Source organism: Ornithodoros turicata, chromosome 3, assembly GCF_037126465.1.
Source record: "Ornithodoros turicata isolate Travis chromosome 3, ASM3712646v1, whole genome shotgun sequence".
NCBI lineage: Eukaryota > Metazoa > Arthropoda > Arachnida > Ixodida > Argasidae > Ornithodoros > Ornithodoros turicata.
In genome coordinates this window covers 101,567,565-101,591,498 of record NC_088203.1, presented here as the reverse complement: position 1 = coordinate 101,591,498, position 23,934 = coordinate 101,567,565, and the positions used below count along the sequence as shown (strand labels likewise).

Sequence of the window (23,934 nt, the reverse complement as noted above, 5' to 3'; positions counted from 1 at the left end):
AAATCGCCGGGAAAACCTGTAGTTTTCGAATTTGCTACCAAGTCGGCAGCATTTGTTAGGTTAATCGTACGTAAGCTAAGCATAGTTCGAAGTTAAAATCAACGGCATCTTGACAAACTTTAACAAGAGAAACAAAACGAATATCATCGCTATCATCTTAATCGAATCTCTAAACCAAACATCTGAACCGGAAATCGAGCAACTCCTTAAACACTGACTTTAATCCGCAGTAATTTTCGAAAAACAACCAAGTCAATCACGGAAAGTTAGCAGCAAACTTACGATCGAATGCGTTTTATTTTCCTCGATTTTTCTTTTTTCAGACACATTCAGCTGGTGGTTCTAGCAGCTTCCCTTCTGTTCGGATTCTTTACAAAAGCGACGACAGAGCAACTGTGTTTTAATCCGCCTCAGGGGATTTAGGAAGAAGAACAGCGGTTTCTCAATACCACCCGATCAATGTCTTCCGGAGCACTATTAGTATGCGACTTTACAAGACCCAAACACGGAACAAAGATAAACAGAGGAATTCCTTTCCTCGCACAGTGTGAATGTCACCTGGCGGCCCGGTTGATGCCTGCTTATATTACAGGCACGTAGCCAGCGTTTTTTTATAGGAGCAGGGAGGTGAACTACCTACCAGTGGCGAAAGAGTTTATTAACTCATTTCGTCTCGTGAGGCTTTTACGAGCGTGGTTTACTCGCAATACAAAGCAGCTGCGGTAGAGGAACGAATGTCTTGCGCTATAAAACAAGCAGGCAGAAGAATACCTACTCCCACAGGGGAGCAAACGGGCCGCAGCATTTCGTTCCAGCTCGAGCAGCTAGCTCGAATGGTCTTTGTAACTCCCAGTAGAATAGATCCTCTACCGAAGAAACGTCACCGTGACGTAATGATGACGTTGGCAGATATAGCGAAACCGAAACAGCGCGGGCGGAGAACACTAGAGTCACTAAATAAGCTTCGCTTCAGAGTATCGACACTGAGGGCCAAGGGAGAGGAGGAGCGCCATCTTGTTTCCGCACCACACCGGTATTATCCCAGTTGAGGATCAAAGACAGTTAACGTAATGCTCGCTGTGGCATAGAGAAGTGTGTATGATTGTTGCGCGATAATCCATGTATTGCCAATCAGAGCGTCCCGAGGATGTCACGGTGAGCTCAAGGCCGTCAGCTGCTGCTTGCAAACGAAAGGAACATTTCACCCGTGCACGATAGATGGCATCGTGCGCTACCGTGCGCGTGGGGAGCGCGTCGCGGAAACAAGATGGCGCAGGCTCGCTCTTGGAACTCAGTGTCGATACTCTGAAGCGTACCTTATTTAGTGACTCTAGAGAACACCACCGTTTCACAAAGCCGTATTCCTTCGGTCACGGGTGGCTTCTTCGTATTAATGGCACACACAAATTAAGTCACGTTTTTAGGCCACTTTCGAGTTTTCATTCGCATTCCCAGACCCCCGCGGACAGAAAGGGCGGCTCCACACAAGGGGTCCTTGCATCGTCTCGAAAGTCAATGTCGTAATCCCCTGTGGAATGTGGTTTGTTAGTACGGCTTAGTTCGCGCGTGCTTTTTATAGAGACACCACGTGCACTTTGAGAAGAATAGACCTCTACCCCGGAAACGTCATCACGACGTAGGTAGACAGACTGAAACCGAAGCAAGTCGGAGGGGGAGGGATGGGTTCCACGAATGGGCACTTGTTCGCTGCCTCCTACTTAGAGAAAAGTGTAACCTAAGGTCGCGTCCCTTTTAGGGACCATCATGATCCCTTCGAGACTATGGCTTTCGGGCGCGACCTTGTTCGCCCCCTAGCTTCGAGCGTAGTTCAAGTCTACCAAATTGGTGGCGCTGTCGAACACTATGACGTCATTTGTTTACAAACAGGGAGAGGTCCATTCCTGCCTTTCCGCTTAATTCTCTTTCTGCAGAAGGCAGGTCTTGCTCAACGACCCATCTAATACTTTGCTCCCCCCGACGAACTCATGCACCCTCTACGCATCTCCACCCTTCATTCTCTATCCTCCATCCGTCCGTCCTTCTTCGTTTTCTTTTTTTGGCTTTAGTCCTGACGACGCCCACTTCTGTGTAGCCAACAACGGCGAGCCGATCCTGCCATCACCCCCCCCCCCCCCTGCCTTTCAGGCTCATGAAGATGGAAGCGCCATGTAGTCATCTTCAGGAAGGGCTACCGAAAAGATAGATCCACGGTAGAATGGAGCAGAACAAGGCCGTACAACTAATATGTAAGGAATTACATAAACAACAACATTACATTACATATCCATGTCACGTTACATATACATATCAATTACATATCATTACATTACATTACAAACATTACATATCGAAAGCTATATTTACACGTGGCTTTCTTGTGTCTTATTGATTTTTTGCTTAAGATGGCGGCGCTGTTGTACTATCTGACGCCATTTGCTCGTAAACAGGGAGATGTCTATTGTATGAAGCGCAGCTACAACGAATCGTAATGGTAGCAATGAGACGCAGCAAATGTTTCACAACGCCCAGCTGCATATTTCGATGCTGGAATGACCCGGCTACAAAGCCACCAGCTGCAAGGCGCTCAGCCACAGTTGCTTCGCGGCGTTGACACGGAATCAAAATAATGATAATAATAATAATAATAATAATAATAATAATAATAATAATAATAATAATAATAATAATAATAATAATAATACATGGCGCTCCCACTTTTCACGGCCATTGGTGAATTAATCGGTAGCATGTCCGTTTGTCCGCTGACTGATCCCAATATTGCACTTTCGAACGCTGTCGAGGTCGCGAACAACTTTGTGGGGAAGCACTCAGGAATAAAGTACTACTTCTGCAGACATCACGATGTGCTAAAAGCTACTTCTTTCCTTGAGCTGCCCAAAAAATATTTAAAGAAAACACTAGTCCGAAAACATAGCTCGGCAATAACGTGCCTCCAACAATGAACAAACAAACAAAAGTAAATACTTAAATCTAAAAAATTGAGTCCATCGTCTCGCAAAATGGTACACCGAGTGACGGCACAACACGAAATCGACCGGTGACGAAAAACAAAATGTCCTTGTTCGTTTCGTACGGAAGTGTTGAAGGCTTTGTTCCGCGCGACAACCTGCATCGGCAAAATTTAATAATCGCCCTGCTCTTTTCGCGCTGATTGTATTGGTATAGCTGGCGAACAAGACGAACGAAAACAAAACCGAATGTGAGTGAAATGTGTGCGATGTCGTAGCCAAGCGGTTGAGCGAACTCAAGCTGCATTCTTTCGGGTGAACGGCATAAGGGTATTCCCCACAGGGCCCACAGTGGAGTTAAATTTAAACCTTGCTCTTGGAATGTTTCCAGGGATCCTCTTGTTTCCAGGCATTTTTCTCAAGGACTCAGTTCTTTCTCGCTAAGGCTGTATATATGCGCCAGCTGGGCCTTCCTCCTATATACTAAAGCAAAACGTTATGTAATGTGTGCTAATTGGAATGGTGGGGTTGCCGAAGAATCACTGTAATATTATACTTTGAACGTCGAATGCTGCTTTTTATGGGGTTAGATAACAGGACGATGAAACAGAACAGGGAAGTAAGTGTTAGATTTGCTTCTGAAGAGATAAACGAATTGTTTTGTTTGTTTTTTATTATTTTTTGTATTCCGTGTTAGCGCCGCGAAGCAACTGTGGCTATGAGAGGCGTACAGACGTGGACAGAAGGAGAGAGGACAGCAGGAAGGAGTGGGGGACTGGGGGGTTAGTACCCGTCCTGGGCAGACTTCGGGGGAAACTGTGCCGACACTCGTATGGAAAGTCTTCAGAAAACCCAGGGAAAACCTCAGACAGCACAGCCGGTGACAGGATTCGAACCCGTGTCGTCTCCCAGTCTCTAACCACTACGCCACGGGAGCTGGTCATAAACGAATTGTGAAACTGATAGGTGTCCAGCGCTCATGTTGTTATATCACGCTTCCTTGTTTACAACTCAGTTGCACGAACTGATTGGATGTTTAGGCTAAATGTTTTAGACAGATGTGATTATTATTATTATTATTATTATTATTATTATTATTATTATTATTATGGAGGTTTTGTGGTTTTGAGATAAATGGGAGGGTGGCCAGATATTTGAACATCCAAAGAAAAAACGAAGTCATACCGAAGTCATAAGCACAGTTTATGATTTTCTGGTTAAAATCATTGCGCTTACGCTACCAGCGAAAGAAAAAGAGTACTACCCTCGCAACTTTTTACGTTCTTATAATCGTAACAAGTATCTATTCAAGCACACATTTTTATTTAAACTGCGCAAGCGCACAAAGGGGATAACTATAACCGCAAACAATAATCGACTTCGGCAGTACACAGACTATTCTAGTCCATTAAAAGAGCTATGTCCCTTGGGACAGAGAATCCTTCTGGTACGCAATTACTAGTATGTTTCTTTCGTCCGTTCTCCTCCTTCTTCTTGTATACTATGGGATCTCTCCGAATCCTTCCCTTATCTTCCAACTTGGAAGCCGAGAGCAGAGATATTTTAGGTACGAGCCTTCGGAATGTAGTTTCGAAGCAAATAACTTTCTCTTTGTGCGCGCTCGTTCGCTCACACCGGACTAAACGAAATTCGGCGGAAACGAGCGGTCGGCGAGGAGAGCTCACCAAATATTGACGCTCCGACCACCGCAAAATAAAGCTTCGAACGCAAGAAAAAAAAAAAAAGAAGAAGAAGAAGAATAAAGCAAAGTAACAAAAGATATGGGAAGAACAAAAATGCGAACATCCTCTCTGAGTGGACTATCCTTTGTAAACTTTGAAGTTGTTGCTGAACGAACCACGGCGCTTTGATCGAAACAGAAAGTTGGTAATACAAGCAAACCCGTGCTCTTAGCAAAACCAACTGTTGAGCGAATTTGTCATAACGGAGGAATCCGTCGGGAGTTTGTTGAGAGGGCTACTTCTTCCGAAATGACAAAGGAGAGTTGGCCGATATTTGCCATAAGGAAGAAACCTAGAGAAAAACGTGGACATATTGCGTCGGTACAGTATTGACAACCGAATGACTAGGAACGTTGGGTGAACGGTTTCAAAAGGACAGACAGACCTTCATAGTCGGGGGCAGAGGTTGTAAACATGCGACGAAATGCCCGGATAGTCCAAGAAAACCACTGTGGAACGTGCAGTATTATTCTGCAGAAGTGCAAGCAGGTGCAGATCATGTTGGTTCGCTTGAAACATGACGAACAAATGCAAAAGAGACACTTTCGCGTTCATTCTGCAACGCACCCTATTTACAGTTCGAACGAATTCCTGCTCATACTGTATAGTAGCAATAATAACATTGATAGTTCTTTGTAGCCCGAAGACTATGATCATGAAAGAAGGCACACAGTGTTAACTGCGGGAACTACTTTTAGCTAGGGGGGCTCTATTGACAGCCTCCAGACTATGTAAAGTCCCTAAGTGTGCAAGCAACTAGCACAATACCACATAGTTCCTGAGGAATGGCTTAATTCGAATGTCGACTATTAGTGTTTCACCCTAAAACTTATTGGCTACTACATTTATGGGTGGACTTCAGTTTACGTGGGACAAAAATAGTCATTGCGGGCATTTAACGTCGCGTAAACAATATTGTTTCGCCTTTATAGTCTTCACTAGTTTAGAATCTCTATACAAGTTGTGTCATAAATAAATACCCTACTACATACCTGATTATACGGTTGCATGAATCTGAATACGAGGTGCAGGTCGTGATGCAACCAATATCAACAAGTAGATTAACTTGGACCTCACCTAAAAAGAAATAAAGCAATCGATGAATTTCTGCATAAAAAGAAAACAAAAACGCAGCGTATAGAAACGTCATGCAAAGTCGAGTACAATTCTTTTTTGAGTTTGAGTTTGAGTTTATTTCATGAAATTGTTATTTACCAGATACATGAATGACGAGGAAAAAGCTGTTGGTAGCAACAGCTTGACTAGCCTCGCCTTTCAATATACTCTGGCAGCAAAAACAACAGCTTGCATGTGATCAAACAAATATCAATTAATTAAGTTACCACAACAAAGGTACAAATAAAATAGATTAACATTGAACTATACATAGCATTTATACAAAAAATATGTACAGACGAACGAACCATGATATATACCAACCATGATATACACACAGCCCTACGTATCATCGAGGGCTATTTACCAAAACGTACGTTTGTCTTATTTTTGTTCATTTAATAAGAACATCTGAAACATAGCGCGTTTAGGTGCGCGACGTACACGTTCTTCAGTAAAATTGTATTTGTTTAGTACGCTAGGCAATTGATAATGTAACGTCTGTAGGCCATAGTTCGTTCTTTGGCGCGGAACACACCAGTGTTCTGGATTCCTAGTTTGTCTGGACTGGGGCCTTTTTTGTAAGTTTGCGCAAATTTCTTTCGAAAATAGAAACACAAAATACGACTGGTTAACACGCTGTCGGGGAACAATGTATATAGTACAGATACAACACCTCATCCAGAGCAAGCTGCCTCCTCTGGTACAGTCACTCGTACCTGTCAGTGCGCAATTAAATACAACCAGCACTAATTCTGCGCAGACCATTACGATAGCATTCATTACCACATTTCCACACAAAAGGGAGTGGTTCCTAACAATAAAGGTACAAGGTCACGAGCGTAACGCAGTTACGGATATCGGATGCATGTAGGAATAACGGACCCAGCAAAAAGAAGGGCAGCTAAAACCGCGCGTGATGAGCTTGATTACAATGAGCCGAGGAACTCGCCAAAGTTTCCCCCCTTTTTCCCCACCATCAAAAACTGTTACGGTGACCGTGAGGGGGCACACAAATAGCAGGCTCGTCGTTATAGCCTCTTCCCCAACTTTATACCTGGCAGTGCAGCGCGTGCCGAGCACGCTGAGTTGGTGGGTCACGCATGTATGATGCGCTCGGGCGTTCTGTTCCCTGCCTGCGCTTAATTCGAAGCCAAGGACTCGGGCGGGAAAGGAGGACAATTACGATCGCGTAGGAGGACGCCACCGGCATTTCTATGTATCGCGGTGTGTCATGTAGCAGCTATACTAAAGCTCTCCGTTGCCAGTGTCGACGTCGTGGCCGTAAGACGTGGAATGGTGGAATGATGGTGTAGTTGAAAGCGCGGGGTATAGTTTAGAGTGAGAAAGTGTGAACCACAGAGAGTCATAGTCACAGCTGCTTCGCGGTGCTAACGAGGAATTCGAACATAACATACGTAACATTCGAACATACGTAAGGAACTATATAATCAGCAGCGTAATCGGAAGGAAAAAAAATATTTTGGGATGGTTTCTATGGGAACTTTAGAGGATTTCACCCTCGTTTCCCTTTCTCAAAAGTAGTACCAAAAGTACGGTTTCCGGGGAAAGGGGTTTGAACACCCCAAACCTCCCTCTGCCTAAGCCAGTGTGGCTAATTCTCTCCTCTGTAACTCGATCCGAAAGCAAAAGGAGCCATAGTGCAGAGACAGAACAGAATGATCCCGCCATCATCTACTTAACACCGCAGAGTTTAAGAGACAAGTCGCTGACTGCTACGAAAGAATCGTATACACTCGTTGATGTTGATAATTAAAAGCGGTAAAAACCTTGACAGTGCGGGGACAGAAAAGGACACAGCGCAACACACAGCACTGAGTCATACACGCAGTTAATGTTGTATCACTGATGAGTCGATGTTAATGTTGATGTTGGCGAAAAAATAAATAAATAAAGGTACATTCGTACATACAAGCCCGCGCAAAGCTATAAGCCAGATTTCGCGGCGGCACCTGAAACTTCGCCATCCTCACCTACTACCAATTTTGTTTTATTTTTTCTTAAAACCAAACCAAACCAACCTATACTTCCTACTTACGTACTTTACAACTTTGACGCGCATATGGTGTGCTCCGTATTACCGCTTCGACGGGCTTTTCCAAACTAAGGGTATGGCTTTTCCCTATCCACTGCGCAACTCTACTCCACGTGGTAACGAACTCCCTGTTTCTGCGCCCCCAGAGACTGAGACATAAGTTTTGCAATCTAACAAACCTCCCACCCGCTTTTCTTTTTTTTCTTTTCGTTTGAGCAACTTGCCACCGACTCCATAGCACACCGCTCAGTATCAACTACACTCTATGCTACTTCCAACTTCGTCATTTCTTTGAAACTTGCGCAACTGCTCTCACGAGATCGTATCGATCGCGAATGCCCCGATGAAACTTGCACCACCTAATCGGCAATTCATTTTATTACTGCGACGGAGTTTCTCGATCGCGGATCCTCTACCTGAGACCCGCATAAATTATAAAGCCCCCGTCGTGGACGCAAACACGTGTCGTCTGTGAGATCAAGAAACAGGTTCCGAGCCCTCATCAAAATGCACCTCAGAAGGTTCTTTAGACAAGCGAAGAGCATGCAATTTGCGTCCTGTACATATTAATGCGTATATGACTGTGTGTATGGAAGGGATAGAGAAACCACTGTGACCCCGTTTAAAATGCCAAGAGGCATTCGAGAATCTCACGAGGTTAATTACTTTTGAGAAATATAAATTCTGTTCACGTGAGGCCCTCTAGCAGTTGATTGATTTATGGTATCTACTCATTCATTTGGAAGCCGCGCACGCGGGAAACAGATCCCCGGACATGCGCAGAAAGCCGCCACAAGCTTTCAGGGAAACAAAAACAACAACAACTTTATTGTAATGATGATGATTGGGGAGTTTCATGGCCGGGGGCGATACTCTAGCCCATTGCTGGCGGTAATGAGGTGAAGTGGAATAATGAACCACCTCACAGTGAGACTTTCACGAAAACTATAGACGCACACATATAGAATACCCTAAAACAAATAAAGAAGAACAAAAAAGAGGCCAAACCCACGCTACAAGAACAGCTAGTGCACCCATAAGGTACCACATAATGTACAACATGATGTTCACAATATTATCACAACGAAACGGAAACGACCAGTGGCACTTCGCCAAAATCAGCTTTACGCATCTCCAAAATGTCGACAGACAAGTTCTAGTGCTCTTTGCATGCAGTCTATTGCAGACCACAATGAAAGCCTTTTAGGTTAAGAGACCGGCTGGATGCCTCGTCTCTGGCCCTCTCTACGTAGCCAAGTTTTCACGATGTCTACCTGGTGTTTGTGTTTGCTTTTGGGAATAGCAAGCCATCGTGCCTACCTTTTCCCTTCGTTTTCCATTTTTTCTATCAGCATTATACGTATCCCTTTATTCTATAATATTGTCATGGTTGGCCTCAAGTAATGTCTCCCGAGGAGGGTAATTCTCTCCATATATGCGGACCATGCGTGCATTTGGACTGTCGGAAAGTCCTGCCCGGCAATTCAAAATGGGTTGCAAAGAGCACTGGACGCCACCAACAACTTGTTGAACGCGGGGATATACATCTGCACCGAAAAAAGTGCAGTCCTTCCTTTCACTCGAAGAGAGATGCGTATAGGTTCCAACTTCGGATTGGCGACTGTCCCCTCCTACAAGCCTAGTTTCACAAGCCTGGCTGTTATCCTCGACCGCGACCTCTCGTGGAGAAGACACATTGACTTCATCATGTCAAAGGCTCAGCGCTTTTGAGGGAATGTGATTCGTCACTTTACCGGTGTGCGCTGTGGCTCCTCGCTCCTGTGTGGTATACACTGACTCAAAGTCAGCCCTGCAATGTGTAGGAAGCATGGGCATCCGCGGCTCCTTGGCCCCGGTGCTAGTGAATATCCTGACGGCGCTCAAGGTTCTTGGGGAACAGGGACACCGGTTGACCCTACAGTGGGTCCCCGGCCACACTGGCATTCAGGGCAACGGGGAGGCAGATTTGGCGACTGCTGCGGCCCACCGTATCTGCAGACGAGCCGTACCCATTAACGTCTCCAACGGAGATAGACGTTCTTACTTGTCTGCGTTGGTATCACCCTTGGCCCGTCAGCAATGGCGCCATGACATCACTCAATGGTCACTCCTCCGTGCAGTGGGCCCGTCATTATCATTTAAGATGCCAGGTGGCTTCCCTCGCGGCTTTACGTCACTTCTGCGGAGTCTACGACTCAAACGTCGCCTTCACCCCTGTGTTCCGAGTTAAGCTGGCGGGTTACAGTAACACGGCGCTGTGCTCAGCTTGCCACACAGCTACGATCGTCCATATCATCGAGGACTGTGACAGGTACACGTGTGAACGCCGGGTGTTTCGACGATAGACCATTCAGCTTGTCCAAAGTACTTGGCCCATGGAGCTCCCCTGCGCATCAGTGCCAGGATCATCGCTCCCTTTTTGCTTTCATGCAAGTCACTGGACTCCTCGAAGAGCTCTAAACAGAAAAAATGGTTAAAAAGCAAGCGAGCTGGTGGCTAAGATCCATGACGAAAACCCGAGACTGGGAAAAAGACGAAAAACAGACGACACAACACAAAGTCTCAAACACAGCTAAAGTTTAAAGTTTGATCTAAACAGAACTCCGACCTGTCATCATTTTCGCGCTCACCATTAATTCGTCCTCTCATATTAACCTCTGTGAAGTGGGGTAGGGTCCTGTGGCTACCACGGGTAGACATCCCGTGTCATCATCACTTCTGCTTCCTTTATTGTTGTTGTTGTTGTATGACAGCTTGACAGACATTATAAGGGTATGCGACCAAGATAAAGATCATTGAGAACTGTCAAAAAAGTAAAAATGTGCTCAGCATGTTTTATCTTGAATCAGTGACTTGATTGCTCAAAAGTTACTGAGAGCAGCGTCACTGCAACGAAAGTGCTGGTTAAAAAGGTTCAATTGCTTTCTAATTGAAATATTTCGCACGTGGCCACTGAGCATCGTAGCAAAGCTTGTGACAGCGTTTTTCTATAAGTTTGGTTTGGGTCCAGACACAGAAGCGGATTAATAATACGAAAGCGAAAGATAAGGATATGGATATGGATCACTCGGACAACTAATTAGAATTCAATAAACAACCGGTAAAATCTGATATCATTCCTTACTCCACTGCACTATATAGTGCGTGTTTTTCTCTCCTAATTACCTTTCCTATGGGTCAATAATGGCGGTGCGGGTTTCGCCGCAAAACTAGTAACATATCCCCAGGAATCGCAAACATTCCTGTTCTGTTAAAAATACGAGCAACAATGTGCATCACCTTTCAAATAACAGGGGGAAAACGAAAAGACGCAAAAGAAGAGGAATGCATAAGTATTGCAGCGAACCATGTTTCGAAGGGCACTCTCGTGTACGTAATTCATTGCGTCCTCAAAACCGTCGATAAGTGCACGTACCGCTGTCAAAAGCTCATTCAATCCCTCGGGTAAGGAATAGGAGATACATGACGCTTTTACGTTCAACAATATAGTCGCATTGCACCGTCTCCTGAGCTTTGCAACGACATCTGCTCTTTCGCGTTGGACAAAACGGACGAAGCAAAATGAAAACGCAAGAGCGTTGTGTAAAGACAACTTATAAAATTGCTCCGAAAGTAAACTCAGTATGAGATGATTGATTGATTGATTATGTGTTTAATGGCACAAAGGCAACAAAGGCCATAGTATGAGATGACATGATCAGAAACGAAGCTAGCAACGACAAAAGCAGGAGGGCGGTGCCACAAAGCGTCGAATGTGCTACCGGCCAAGGTAAATTAAGTGACAATACACCAGCATACATCAAAAGGAGATATGAAACAGTATGACGCGGAGAATGTAAAAGAAGTAACGAGAACATGGAGCGAGAATCCAGTGCCGTGTATGCCAAAGGGAGTCTGGCCATTCGGAGGAGCCTAAAAAAGAGGCTCGACCTGTCAATCAAATTGAGCGTTTTTTCATTGGCTGTTGTTTTCTATGCGACCCGCCATGACACCAAAATTTTCCCGAAAATGGCGGCGCAGCTTGGAACGGCGAAGCGAGGATTTCATGACCATTTTTTTTTCACAAATGACGTCAATTTTATTCCGCAAGTGTACATTCTGTTGCAATTATCTTGCAACTCACCTTTAAATTACGCTCCAGTGTCGATGTTTACCTGAAAATAACATGTTTCGTCGTCCTTGCTAGGCCTAGTAACGACAGCAACCACAGGCAAATAGCAAGGAAAACGCTACTGATTGCCAAAAATTTGCATTATATGACATACCTTTATTCATGTACACACCTTTGCCAAATCTTGATTCAATCGTGTTATGTATTATAGTTAAAATACGTATAATACCGGCAGTCTGTTACAACTAGCGGTTCTACCGGCCAATCAGTTCTGCTAGCATACACTTCTGCTTCTGCTATTCTGCGCCTTCCCGACATGCCCATCTCCATCCAGATGGCGCCGTTAAAAGTGGACGGAAAATCCATTATATTGCTTGGTCGTCAGGGAATATCCTATTCAACCCAATCCAATCCAATCCAGTTTCCCGAAAATGTCGGCACCCAGTGGATAGCCTGGGCTTAATAGCGAACTGTATTCTGCCTCATGATTGGCCAGAGAGCTCAAAAAGTGGGTAGAGCTCCAGGTATAGGCAGGTTCCATTAATGGCCAGACTCCCTTTGGCATACACGGCTCTGCGAGAATCCACACTCGTAGGCCATCTAGCGGAAGAACCAGGCGCTATTTTTGAAGTCCAATTAATATTAATGACCGGCACGCATCCCGGAGCGAGCGACTTAAACATAGACGGCAGCGGCAAAAACAGCTTGTTGTGCTTGTTTTTATTCGGATGGATCAAAATATATCCCAGGAAAGGCACGTGGAACGATTAAAAAAAAGGCAATGAGGCACGTGGGAGGCAGATTTATCGGCTGCCACTGCCAATCGCACTCTGCATCTCTCCGGGGTGTTTCAGTGATCCGGCTTGTCATGATTCGCTGAGTGCTTGGCAAATATATGGACGGCAACACCAGGAGCGAAACTGCTGCTCCCGTGCTGGAGCGACTTTTTTTTTTCCATGTTGGGCGACTCTTAGATCCAGGTACGTAATTGAGTCGCTTTTAATTATATCGTGACAAAAAAAAAACGCCCGCTTGCCGAACTTGTGTATTCACGAGCATCTCTTCCGTTAAGCAGAAACAACAAAATCCCGTTGGCGTTGGGCAGCCGCGGGAAAGGTCACGTGCTCACGAGAGCCAATAAGAATGACTGAGGTTATCGCTTCTCTAACGTCGCAGCTCCGAGCTGCAGTTTGTTCGAGGGTTTCTTCTTCGCCACCTACGATCCATGGCACAATAATGCGTACTTCCATGACACTCTGCAATGAACGACATCTATCAAATCGTCCCTTTAACTTTCATACTGACAAAAGAAAAAGAACTTTAAATATGTATGTACACTGTGGCGGTGCACGGTGACGTTGAAAGAGGACAAAGGCTGTGAGCAGGGCCGGCGCAACGTCCTGAGTTCAGGGGGAATCCAGATCCCACCTGGTACCCCCTTCCGTGCCCCCCCCCCCCCCACCGCCACCCCAAATTCATGCAAGGGTTGCGAATGGCATTTTTGTTCGCATGCGGCACCTGAGATATGACGCTTCACCTCCATGGGAATTTTGCGCCCCCTTCACAAATTCAGGAGGTCTACAGTAACCCCAGTAACCCCCCCCCCCCTCCGCGCCGCCCCTGGCTGTGAGTGAGACCGGTCGTGCTCTCAGAATAAATCGTGTATCTTACACCGAAGCGTAGCTAAAATATTAGTGTTTCAATACGCTCATTTTAGGCAAGGCCCAAAGGTATGAGATGCACACTGTGCCTTTGGATATACAGTCAAACTCCTTTACAACGAAACTCAGGGGACAGCAAAAAAAAAATTGCAGTAAAGGTATTTTCGTTAAAAAGGATGTCCATTATTGGACCTATAGGGCTCCAGCGGGACCGCAAAAAAATTTGCTGTAGTGGTATTTTCGTTAAAAAAGTGTTCGCTATAAAGGAGTTTGACTGTAAAGCAACTCCTGCCTGCATAATGCAACCAATTCTTGCGTGCATTTCAATGGCGAACCAAACTTTGTCGTATGTATAGAACACATGTTTACGTGACGACGATAAACAACAACAACAAATAAGTTAATGATAATGAATGGGGAAATTCGCCACTCAAGGTGCGGCCCACTACCCCAAGGCACAATGGGGCAGGATGTGATGTGTCCTGATGATGAGGTGATGAACGATGCTAAATAGAGATAGTCAGTGGACGACGATAAATGTAACAATGAAATTATACGATTATGAGTTTTTTTGTTTTGTTTTTCAGGACGGAATGTATAGGAACATCAAGGTACAACGTAAAAGAACAGCTCATACGTAATACATTAATAAAACTGTAAGGACAGAGAAAGAAAAACGTACGTATAACAAATGGGTAATTATCTTTTCGCGTGTTTCCACTTATAGCATACTTCGAACCAGAACGGAACCAAGTATTTTTTCACTTCGTCAATTATTCCCCATTGTCGCTACAACCTTGTTTTTGTATTCCGTTCATTTAGTACAGTACAGGCTATGCCGCACACATGTTACTTCCGTCGCAAACAACGGATCTGCATGGATTTGCAAACCAAATTAGAAGGGAAATTTCAATATTGTGTCATCGGTGAGCGGTGTTAGAATAGTAAGCGTCAGTGCAAGGAATTCCGTATTTGCTAGGCGCAAATAAGGCTCTTTCGCGTTGTTCTACGCTGAATTTAACTCATCCCAGCTAAGCGTTTGAGCAACCCTGGGCCGATAAAATAAGCGAGTTTACGATGTCTCGGTCCTCGCAGAGATTGCGTCCCGGCAAGAATAGAACGTTATTGTTTTGCAGCTCGCGTGAAAGCCTTTTATGCAACAGGATATCGAATCGCTTTGGGTAATATTTGGCGGTACATTAAAAGTGTTGCTCTATTGTTTTGAGCGTAGAGGAGGCGGTTGAAGTACAAACGTATTTCTGGTACGTACTAACGCTGTGTACGTTTCCAGTGATCCGGTTAAAGCGATACTTCACTCACCGATGTTCACTTCGTGGTCAGTTGTCTCCGCAGGTACAGCCGTCTCTAATTTACCGAGGCGGTGCATTACTTTTTCGCCGTATAACCGCAGATAATTTTACGATGGTGAATGGGGAAATCCCCCCATGATGTGCGGCCCACTACCCGAGTGGACGAGCGGTGTAATTTATAATCAACGTTCTAAATCACTGGAATCCACACGGTCTGAAATTCCGGGGCACAGGGCTCGCAAAGGGCCTTGCCTTCAATCCCTTGAAAACCCTTCAGTATGAAAGTTAATATTTCAAGGCCTTGGAAGTCCTTGAATTTGGGGCCACCCTTGAAAACCCTTGAATTCTGAGATGGGTAGAAATCCAGCGAACCGGTAGAATGTAGGAAGGGAGTTGCCTCAGGACAGGAGCCGCCGATATTTCGAACAGAGACTGTTCTTCTTCTGGGCACCGTCCTCATCATTGGCATGGTATTTAAAGGGTTATGTGTGACGTGTTTAAAGGTTCATGCGAATTGTGGGTCAACAGCCCGGAGGGAAGAAAGGTTCCGTACGGGCTTTTACGGCCGGAGTGAATGGCTGCTTTGTTAGAGTGTGGAGGGGATTATGTGAAGTACTTCTTCACGATAACTGTCATTTCCGACATATTCATAAATATCCAAAGACGACATTTAAAGGAGAACACCACATCTTCAAGTACCCCCCCCCCCCCCTCCCACGGCTGCTTCCTAAAGTAGTCATTCTTTATAAGCGTGTTCAATTATCGGACCAAATGCTGACGGGCTAAGGCTAGTCAAACAGCTCCTAGACATATTTGTTTCGAACGGTTGCCCTGCGATTATATTCGCGATTTATTATATTATTTTGAAAGCAATAAAGGCCCCTTGCTGGGTACATACGACAGGACGACGCACACACACACAGGTAGCAGACAGACAAACAATGTTTATATTTCCGACTGCGTTGGTCAAATTATACTTAATAACGTACTAAACTGCCCGAGTTTTAACTGTCTTCAATGTTATCACGTGATATTATAGTATTATACTTATTGCTAGCGCTACTGGACAAGTAATGTTCACGCACAATAATGCTTTTACAATGTACCGTTGAACTTCTGGAGCCTTAAATATCACCTTGAAAGAGCTTATTCCGCTGGACTGTTTCCTGAATGCTCTGGAAATGCTGAAGAAAGGAATGAATAAATCCAGTTTGCATAGACAACATAACCTGCGTCAGTAACGGCGGAAAATGACCCATCACATTATCATCCCATTTATGTGTGTGTGTGTGTGTGTCAGTAACTCTGTTTTTGCACGAAGCCTAAGTCGGACATGTGTGCCATATGTGCCATCCAGAAAATGTGTGAACAACCCGGCTGCCCGCACCACGTCACCAAACGCAGCCGAGTAAAAATCGCACGAAAATCGACCGCGAGAAGGCGGCGGCCGAGTCTTCTGAAGAAGCGGAGCGAATGAATAAAGCGGCGGCCGGTGCCCGCGGCAATGTCACTGAGTACTGGTTCTCAGCAGGTGAACTAAAAAAAAAAAAGAGAGCCGGGCTCGGAAAATGAATTTAAAGTTGTCCGAGCTAAATTTGAAACGAGTCTCCCGGACCGAAGGCAGCGCCCATAATTCGTGCCAGTGACAGAAACAGACTAGCAATTGCGGACCTTCCTTGCGGAGAGTGCCAACAGAATGTCTTATTACGTAAGGGAGGGAAGCTCGATCAAGGTGAAACGCCGTGGGGTGGTTGGGTGAGAAGAAGGCAGTATAAGGGGGGATTCGTGTAGTTGGGAAATGATTTATGCGGTTCGCGGATCGCGTGCTGCGAGTCGGAAGTTCGCCTTAGTTTATCTTTCTTTTTCGAATCTAATTATGGCTTCGCAGTTGGCGTAGTATCACTCTAATTCGGACTCGAGGGCAGAAAAAATGACTTTAATTAGAGTTGGGTACTGACTGAGATTTGGAGATTGTCGAAGCAGCGTGACATCCAACGCGGTATCGCGTACGCTTAATTGAGATTAAGGGTTTTTCTTGTCACACAAGGATGCGGACGCGAATTACATTGTCCTAAACGCGTGGTTGCGTGCTAAGAGAGCTGGAGAGAATTGCGTAAGAGACAGAGGTGCGCCTCAATTCATAGAGAAACAAGCAGTTCTTGCTTTCTGAGTCAATCGCGCTAATAGACACTTAAATCGTCAAAGCTGGTTACCAGTTTCGCAAAGAAGCGTTTCTGTCCGTTATTTTAATAAGGAGGATTTTTTTCATGTTTTCCTTTAATTCTTGCCGTTTTTTTTTTTTCTCTTATTCCGTGCTAGCACTGCGAAGCAACTGTGGCTATGAGCGAAGTCCAAACACGAACAGATGAAGAGAGCACAGCAGTGTGGAGTGTGAAACATATTGGCTAGTACGTATATTAGGTCTACTCCGAGGGAACCCTGCTGACATCTGGCTTGAAAAAATGTCGGAAAACCCGAAGAAAACCCTCAGACGATATTCCACACGGTTGATTCGACCCCATCACCTTCCAACACCAACAACAAATACACTGACGACGATGAATGGGAAACAGCTTCTGCCTCCTCGTCACATCAACCTGCTTGAACGTCAGTGGACGGAAGTCATGAACCTCGCAAGATTTGAACTAGCCGAGCGCACTAAATAATTATTTCAAATATGCGTCACCAAATCGCCCAAATCCCCACTGTTCTCGATACCGCCAGAAACAAGGCGTCGAAACACAGCTCACCGGTACTCATTCTACGATTCCACACATCTATAAGAGATCCCACACAAAGGAACATCTGTTCCCACCTGAGCCTCATCAGCAGAATCTCATCATTCAACTGAAACTATTATACGCAGGAGAGAGAAGTACGAAACATACTGCACTCGTTCTCACCTAACCAATCTATTTTAATGGAAAAATATCGAGCTCCCACCCGTTCACACAATAAACCGATCCCCGCTATACACACTGCTTCCTCTGTTCTTGAAACTGGGTTTCCATCGAGCGCACATTTCGGCCCCCATCCATGCATCTTGTCTTGGTCTCGGGGGAGTAGTAAATTTCACGCTGCTTTTCGAAAACCGCAGCGTGGTCTTCAAAAAAACAGCACGAAAGCTACTTTATCACGCGCCGGATAAGCCTCTGTCTCGGCCTACTTTTGAGCGTAGATTTGCGGTAGCAGCAAAGACACTGTACTTGCAAAGACACCTGCATAACTTGAATGAATCCCGTCGTTTTGGGGAATTGGCGTCCAACCGGGACCGAGATGAACATGTTTGCGAGCTGGGCGGATGCTCGCGTTCTTTTGTTTTCTTCGCTTGTTGCTCGAGGATTATAATTCGTAGCTCTGGGACAAGCTGTATGCCATGTTATTGCATGCTGGAATGTATTAAGCGTCATGTACTAGGATGATTTACGGTGCCCTGGGGATGTAGAAATGCGTAGTGCACGGCACGTTCGTTCTTTTCATTTAATTACATGACGCATAATAATGAGGACGACGACTATGGGGGAAGTGACAGGGCGGAGTGTTGTTGAACGGAACTAAAAAGTAAAATGAAATAGCTTGTTAGGTAAATTGAGTGCATTAGATCTTTCTCTTACCGGCTGTTGAATCTTCTGAATTAATTCCGTACGTAAAATTACCTACTCGGAAATTTTGTACGCGACTGTTCGGACCGAATTGTAAAGTCGCCGAAATTCTAGGCAGTTTTACTAGATTAGAAGCACTCTACGAAAACGATACCACAAAGGAAAAAATCAAATGAGCATGTGCTGACATCAGCAACGTGACGTCAGCCAGTTGAAAGAAGGAGCGCCATTGGCTTACCGTGTTTTCGGAACCGTTACCGTCAACACCCTTTCATCTACTAAAGCTCCACGCTAACTCGAACACTCGGTGATGTGACGAGGCACAATTAGAAGATAAGACCGCTTCGGTTGCGTTTCTTATCTTTTCATTACATCGTCCTCTTACTCTTATACTACCGAGACGCTCGTTGACCTGTCATGTTGCTGTCTTCGTAAGCAATTAACCGAATACGAGGGATGCTTATGTTTTTCCATCGCCTCCGCCACTTCCGACATGACGACATCCAGCTGACGGTTTCAGGATAATAACACGGGGTTGGGAATGCTGAATGTGAGCAGAGTAAGGTAATATGCGGGAGAAAGGAGAGAAGAGTTATTAGTAACAATCTGACTTTCATGATTCGTACAAAGTGCATTTGGCAAATTGGTGGAACCGCTCGGATGGTCGCTGTCGAAAGGGCTCGTTAATCTGTCATTAGCGACGAAGTTTTATGCTTTTACTCCGCGGCGTTCCATGTCAACCCCCATCTCATGTTTATTGCTTGTTGTCATGCGAGTGATACGGCGGAACGACTTCATGCAACGTTTCATTCTGCCGTTCGATTAGCGTGGCACCCAATTAAGCCCGTGCAGTTCGTTTTCTACTTTTTTTTTTATTATTCATATAACGTAGAATTTCGTTCACACATGCTACTAATGCATCATGTTAGCCACCTTTTTCACAGCACACCAGCTCCCTCTTAATCCTTAATCGTCTTAATCACATACCGTATCTTGCATTGTAAATGACATCTACGTCTTCAACTGTAACTGTATGAAATAAAATGATTTTAAAAAAAGTGCTATTTGAGGATCTCCCTGGGTTTCCCTGCAGACTTTGCAGACGAATGTCGGCCCGGTTCCCCCCTGAAGTCGGCCCAGGACCCATACTACCCCCCCCCCGTCCTCCACTCCTTCCTGCTACCCTCTCGACGTGTGTGCGCCACTCATAGCTACAGTTGCTTCGCGGCAGAGACAGTGAAATAAAAATAATCAGAATACGCTAAAAGCGTGCAACCAGGCTGCAGTGAGATTAGATATTCTCCAATCCAATCCAATCCAATCCAATTCTGTTCGCGCTGCTGCAGCTACTTTGCCTGAGCTGGTACTGCGTTGCAGAATGTATCCAGTACCCTCAACCATAATTCCTCGAAAATGAATTGGAAGTTACTTGTTTCGAACCATGTTTCTTCCTCTCTCTTATGTGAAAAAAGCCCACGTGAAAAAGACAAAGCTATGCTCTAGAAATTCCAGTTCAAGTCGGCTGTGGATCGTTTAATTTTGTCAATAACTGTATCATACAACGCACAGAAACAGAAGCTGTGAAGGGCACTCTTTTCGGTGTACACTTTCAGCTTCTGTTTCCAAACATACTCCCCCTCGATGACGTCGAAACATACTTGCACTCCGTTGGCGTGACCTCGTGCGCAAACAGCGCGCGCGGTATTTTAAGCATCTTGAACTGAAATACGCTGGCAAGTGGTGCCTGCTAGGTGACGTGAGATGAGGGGCACCATCGAGGAGGGGGCGAGAAAAAGGTGTCGCTGCCACCTGGCGCGAATCCGGGGTGATTGAGAGAGCCACCTGGTGAGAAACAAGGGAAGAAGTAGGTCGTGTTGTAGAGTGAAGTCCCCTTACATCGCACGTGGTGTACGCGTGTTGTGTGGCCTCCACTCCGTGCTGGCGTTATGATCCGAAACAGCTTTTATTACGTTTTTTGTACCGTTCATGATTTTTTTTAACTTCTTGTGACAAACTTTCCTAGGAGATGAGTCACAAACATGTTGCTAGCATATTAAAGGGGTCCTCCTGTTTTCGGATAACTTATGCGATTGAGTTGAGGACTCAAGCGAAGTCTTATGCAAATGCGGTGCGCATTTCAGGTTTTCGGTGCGCACCGAAAACCTGGCATTGCGAGAGATGTGCCCTTCATCATCTCCTTCAGTTCTTCAGAAACATAACACGTACAATCTTAGAAAACCACCGACCCACGCTCCTTCATCTTCGTGGAAATGTACGAAGTGCACCAGTTCCCACGGTAATTGTGTGCTGCTCCGCAGGGAAGTTCCCGGCTTGGCGTTGTCGATGTCGATCGAGGTTTAAAAAGCACGTTTTTCGTAAATGTTATTACGAAAGCAGCTGGACTGAATTATTGCAAACACACGCGATTAGAGAGATGGTTTCTCAACCTCGTTATAGGGAGCTGTTTTATTATGGCCGTCATTTGCTTCATAAAGTTGGAAGAGCCGACTCATCGAATTGTTCTGTTTGTGCATCTGTGGAGGATAGTGAGCATATTATAATGCACTGCACTAGGCATATGTCTCAAAGAGCTACACTGAAAGCTACACTTACTCGACCAGACAGCAGGGTCTTCGTTATAGTGAACGTGTTGGGACTTTGGGCACCGGACACGAGGGATGCTGCGTTGGCGGTACTTGTGAAATTTGTTCAGAGCTGAGGGAAGGATACAACCTTCTAGGGTTCTCTGTACGTGATGTTGGGATAATTGTGAATAGTGGATAATTGTGGTGAGTGGACTTCTAGTCAACATGTGAATAGTGAATAGCGAACATGCGAGTAGAGCACATTTCATTCATTCATTCCATTTCATTTTTATTACCCTCAAGAGCAATTGCATTACAGAGGGGAGTGAGGCAAAACAATACACAAAACTACACATATAAAAATAGTATGAAATAATAATACTATAACAAAGAAAAATGTTATAACAACAGGAGCTGAAAAACTGCTTTACGAAATGAATCTGAGTTAGTTATCTGAACTATGTTACGTGGAAGGTGGTTCCACTCAGTTGCCGTATGCGGGAAGAAAGAATGAAAGTAAGAATTAGTGTTACATGGAAAGAATGTGAACTTTGCAACAATGATCATTGCGGGACGAGATGTAAAAGGGGCGAGTGATAAATTGTGTACTCAATTTGGCGAAGTATTTTTGGGAGAAGGGGGTTAGAATTTATGTTAGCAGTAGCAGAACAAGTCGGAAGACGAGTTCAATTTCTCCGGGGGGGGGGGTATGCTTATTAAGAAAAAAAAATAAAGGAAAGGTCAGCCAGATGGAGGTCGGCTTGCTATCTAAAAAAACAAAAAAAGGAACAAACAAACAAACATCATAACAAGTATCGGATTCGTCGATTCAGTCGGCAACCTGTCTGCTTGCTGATTGGAAGATTGCAGGTTCGCACGCGGATTGCGAGTTGCCTGGGCAGCTCGGTGGCATGGTACAAGTTGTTTAGGCACGTTCTCGTCCGCGGTAGACGTTAAATACGAGGTGCAGTGTTCTCAACCCGTGTTACGGTATCCCCACGTAGGTGTCCATATCCATAACATTGCTGCATTGCTCGCGATCGTAGCACGTGCGAAGTAGTGCGACGATGTTTTTTTTGTGTGAAAACACGTAAACGGAACGTTTGTTACTTAACGGAGAGTTGCACATACGCATCCCACACATTCCTTTAGCGTGTCCTCAATTCATGTTCGGCGTCTTGAAATACTGCGACACAAACTGTCGCTGGAGAATGTTAAAAAAAGTAATGAAGGGGAATTAGCTTCGCTACTGCACACTCGGCGGTTCCACGTTACGGAAGGAAAGAGGAAGAAAGAGAGCTAGATACATGATGACGATGATAAGGGGGTGACTTCCACTCATTGAGCAGAATCCTCATCATCCTCCCAATCATCCTCATATTCTCATAATGAGCTTTCTCTTTCTCTCTCTCTCTCAATCTTTGTTTAATTCGTGAATACACACTGCTGTATCTCCAAGTATTGCACGTCTTCTTGAAAACCCATACACACACACAGTTGCCATCACACACATTGCAGTTGCTATCAGATAATGGTAATGCATGATCTTGTTCGTCGACAGAAATATTCGCTGAGCGTTTTAGCCGTTACCACTTTCGTTGATTCGCATGATATCATATCCTTTGTCGTGCCATTCGCTCTATAGAATGTATCACTCACACGTAATGTATGCAAGAATGTCTCACTCGTAATGTATCACAACACAATGAACTGACTGAAAGCCGATGGCATACCTCGAGTGGGGTAGCTTTAAAGTATCAAGAATTTCAGTTTCAAACAGTGATTAGCACCACGGTGGTACTTATTGGTACCACTGAGCTTACTCGGTTGTTTTACTCTATCGCTCCACTTCACTATCATTAGTCAGTGATTATTGGCGTGACGAAGCCGTTACACCATCCCCTCCCTCGTTGATGGTTCCTCCAAGAGCGTGAGAAAGGGGTTAAGGAGGTCGTAGATTAGCATCTCGTCACCAGCTGCTAATCTGTAAGCTTTATCTTGATTCGTGCACACCAACAGCTTATGCCGTGTACCATTCCTTCTGAAATCTGTGGGGGCGCATACTGTACCCCTGTCTCCCTCTCATTCCTACACTGTCCTCTCTTCATCTTTCCATGTGTGCACATCGCACACTAAATTATTGAACATTTTCAATTCAATTCAATTTAGCTTTATTGCAATGCAAGTGTAAGAGTTACATAGGGGTGGCCAAAAAACAGCGTCATGCTGTTTGACGAGGGCGCATCCCCCTGATTCAGTGCAGCAACAGCAAGCAAGGCTATACTAATTGTGATCATCAATCTTAAGCGTGAAAAATACTACAATGAAACAACGAAACTAGATGAATATATATATATACATCACAGAAAATTAGACATCATCATAGACACACAAAAAAAGACATCATTAACCAATAAAACATAAACATGGCCCGTAGTGCGACAGCTGACATGGATTCAAGATCAGTTCCCTTCTTTAAATAATAATTCAACACCTTCGCGATGTTATGGGGTAGCGACTGATCTCCGCATATTGTTCGCGTCCTTGGGACATTCCAATATAGAACCTGATGTGTTTTGCTAGCTATATGATGTTGTAGATTACATATTGACAAGATTAACGCATTATTATATGTTACAGCCCTAAGGAAACATCAAGAACTATATAGAAACATACTGCACACGTCTCTGTCATCTTGTAATAAAGCTGTTGTTGTTACGTCTCTGTCTGAAACATGTGCTAGTCGTCTTCTTTGTGTTCGTCCTTGCACTTGTCCCCGCAC

General features: G+C 44.9%; 1 protein-coding gene across 7 annotated transcripts in view; it reads right to left on the bottom strand.

Annotated features, from left to right (window-relative positions):
- The window catches only part of LOC135389010 (cell adhesion molecule 4-like), a 596,648-nt gene that overhangs the window by 275,104 nt on the left and 297,610 nt on the right, over positions 1 to 23,934 (bottom strand). Inside the window, exon 2 of one of the 7 annotated variants that reach the window (XM_064618921.1) lies at positions 5,704 to 5,788. The exons of the other annotated variants lie outside the window; for them this stretch is intronic. The gene's annotated coding sequence lies outside the window, so the exon portion shown is untranslated. The remainder of the gene's footprint in view (positions 1 to 5,703; positions 5,789 to 23,934) is intronic. 7 annotated transcript variants of the gene reach the window in all.